Source organism: Myodes glareolus, chromosome 19 (assembly GCF_982192425.1).
Source record: "Myodes glareolus chromosome 19, mMyoGla1.1, whole genome shotgun sequence".
Taxonomy (NCBI): Eukaryota; Metazoa; Chordata; class Mammalia; order Rodentia; family Cricetidae; genus Myodes; species Myodes glareolus.
Window position 1 is genome coordinate 74,824 of NC_142044.1, and position 3,613 is coordinate 78,436.

The following is a 3,613-nucleotide window of genomic DNA, read 5'->3' on the forward strand; positions in this document are numbered from 1 at the left end:
CTGGCCAATTTGTCCAGAAGAGCCTTCCCCAAGTGTTAGAAATACTTGAAAATTAAGGAATAGAGCAGTAATTTAAAGTAAGTCCCAATTTCTAAAATACCTGTGCTATTTAAATGTTGAAATTCTTTAAAGCCTAGCTATCTTACATAATACATAACTATTTCTGTAGACTCTATAGAAATAATAACCAAGAAGAGAATAAACACACTTTTAAAAGTCTACAATATAGGCTGGGAGGTGGTGGTGCATACCTTTAATCCCATCACTCGGGAAATAGAAGAAGGCCCATCTCTCAGTTTGTGGCCAGTCTGGTCTACAAAGAGAGTTCCAAGATAGGCTCCAAAGCTATATAGAGAAACCCTGTCTGGAAAAACCAAAAATGTCTACAATATATTAATTACTGATGATTAATAGGACATGGAAACTTCAGTATTGTACTTTCCAGGAGATCTCACATCATTATACACATGAAATTCAGTCAAAACTTTAAGAAAACTCAAAAGCCTACCAAAATTACTTATGTAAGTCTCAACTAGACAGCCTCACGTCCTTTGAAGAAAACAGGTCTACTGCATTACTGTTAGGTCTCAAACCAGACCTAGGTGCCTATTTAACATATCAAAGCAGGCTCTGTCTGCCAGTCTCTCAGCATTGCTATGACCTGTTAAAGAGACATCCTGGCTGGTATAGCACTCTACCTACCCTAAACTCTCCATCCCAGTGACTGGGTTATGTCTCTTCCTCTTGCTTCTCTTCACATTATAACCCAGCCATTTTTGTTACACTGACCTCTTGGCTCCTAGTTCCCCCTCTTTCTACTTCTCTCTCCCACCTCTGCCTGGGCCTCTGTTCTCCCTTCTATCTCTTTATTAGACCCTCAATTCCTTAGGAGCAGTCATGTCCTCCTTTTATTTCCTTTTATTCAATTAATACAAAATAAATTCTTTTCAAGTTCAATTTCTGCAGACATCCAATAGGGAGCAACTGAAGAGAGGACAAAAACAGGAGGCTAGAAGTAAAATTGAGTTGCAGGTTCCTCAGAAAGCACACTGAGAAAAGGAAGCGGTGGACAGAGGGAACCCTCGGTGTCCTCAGACCTCCTCAAACACATGTACACTAATTAATACACCCCACACAAACACAAACACAAAGAAACAGAAGGTAAAGAAACTAAATAATACTCCAAACTCATCTCAAAACAACTTGTTTTCTGTATTTGAAAGTATACATGAAATGACGGAACAGAGTATAAAAAATGATTCCCGAATTTAAAAACTTATGTGTGTCTGTGTGTGATAACTTGGAGGAGCTGGGTCTCTCCTGTCATGTGGGTCCCAATCATCAGGCTTGTAGGTAAAGGCTGAGTCACCTCCCTTAATTCTTAATTCTTTAATATACAAACATATAGGGAAAAACTGAAAACAGCATAGTTACATAAAAATCTTTAGTTTCCAGTTTCAGTAAAATGAAGACTTATCAGGAAATAAAAAAATGAGAAAACATACTCCAACAATCACGGGAAAGATATTGTCATCCCGCTTTTGCTTGGGAACTGAGGAGGAAGCTCTGTTGGTGGAAGGCTGGGCCGCTTGCTACTGGATAATTGTAGCCCTTCATGTTGTACCTCTCCAGGTTCTTAAGGGATTCTCTGTTTGGGTTCCATTTTGTACGAGTTTGGCAAATAACCTGCAGAAACAAGCTGTGCTTGCAAGGACTTCATAGTTCCCAAGAATTTAAGAAAAGGAAAAAATTTTCACTTGATCAACTTAATTCCCTTCTTTTATTTTTCCCTCCCTCACTCCCCTAACTTTTCCCCTTTTCCAAGCCGTTTGCTTTGCAATGTGTTACTGGTAATGAGTTGCAGATAATGCAATCTTAACTTGTATTCTTCTAAGTATTTAAGTTCAAAACTCCTGTATCTAAAGAAATACGGCTTGGGTCACTAATAAAGAAAATCTTTCTATCTAAAAAAATTTCTGAAGGCTATTTTTCACCACTATGGTGTTTCATGTTAGAAACAGACAAAAATATGATAGTTACATGAAAGAAAACTCAGGTTGTCAGACTTGGTGACAAGTGTTTTTATCTAGTCATCTGGCTGGGCCAGTGAAAATGTTTGGAGAGAGTTAAGTTATATTACAGCTAGCTATGCATAACACTGAGTTCAAGAAAGTCAATGAAATTTGTAGTATGCTTGTAGCCACTTCTGCAGCATCAAAATGTTAGCATCAATGGCCACAGAAGTCAGGGGTGGGGTTCCAAGGAGAACTGGGGATAGAAAGCACCAATCTGTTAGGGATGTTTTGTGGCTACAAAAGTGATATTCCTGAATTGATAGATATTACCATTCCTAGGTGGTCGGGGCACAAAAGAACAAGTAGAATCTGAAAACTGTTCAATCTTTCAAAGAAGATGTCACCAATTTGTTGTCAGGAAGCCATAAATAGAAAGACTTGCAGGGAGAGGAAAATGGCAGTGGGGGTGCTAGGTGAGGAGTTGGCAGTGGTGAGGGGCTCGGGCACGGGGATGTGGGACGGAGGGAGGAGACGGTGTCCGCGTGCCACGGGAGTATGACCGGGCTGTGGGAGCTGGTGTGGCGTGTGCTGCATGTGCTGCTATGCCTGCACAGCGCATATCTCCTGGCTCTGCCTTTGCTTCCCCTGGAACTGGATCTGGAGGAACTGCTGTTGTGCTGCCTCCTCTGCGGTCCTAGCGCCGCTTGGTTTCACGCTCAGCAAGCCCTGGCCATTGGCAGGAACCAGGATCATCACCTGCACCCTCACTGGGCCCCAGGCTGGCTGCCACCCCACCCAGGCTGTGCTGGTCTTCGGAGGGCAGGTCTCTGCACAAGCTGCTACTGCACATGGGCCTGGTGGTCACCAAGGAGGAGCATGAGCCCAGCTTCTCAGACACCGTGAGCCTCAGTGGTGTGGTGTATGGCCTTGGGGATTTCTACATTAGTGTCTGATTGATGGATAAAATTTTGAAACAACAACAGGAACTTTTGGACCGAGATTGTTCCAAATAATCACAAGAATTTGCAAGTAGTAATGACAAAGACGACCAAGTTTTAAATTGCCCTTCAGCAGTGAAGGTGCTGTCCCCGGAAGATGGAAAAGCAGATATTCTGAGAGCTGCTCAGGACTTTTGCTCAGCAGCAGAGGACACTCAGAGATTTGGATGTAGATTTGCTAGAAGGCTTACTTAGCTCACATGGTTTCCCTGACCCTGAGTTAGTATGGAAGTTTGGTCCTGTGGACAGCACCTTAGGCTTTCTTCCCTGGCAAATCAGATTGACAGATTGTCTCTTGCCTTCTCACCCAAACATCAGTTATGAGGACGATTTCTCCGCCCTTCGTCAGAACACAGTTTGTGAACAGCGCCTGGGAAAGTAGCGGTTCGTGGTTGTGTAATATGACATCAGGCTTTTGGAGAAAAGAACCCAATTGATTCTGATGTTCATAAAGTACCTATAAAACCTTGTACTCACCTAAAAAAATCTAAGAAACCCAGGACTAAGGCCCCCATGATTCAGGCTTTTGTTATCCAAGTGTCCTATAGCATAAATGCCAACATATTGCTCTGAAGGAACAATACACTCAGACAGTAAGAG

General features: G+C 42.5%; 1 pseudogene; it reads left to right on the forward strand.

Moving 5' to 3' along the window:
* Positions 1-2,570: 2,570 nt before the first annotated feature.
* Positions 2,571-3,395, forward strand: LOC125396634 (dehydrodolichyl diphosphate synthase complex subunit Nus1 pseudogene; annotated as a pseudogene).
* The last annotated feature ends 218 nt before the right edge of the window (positions 3,396-3,613 follow it).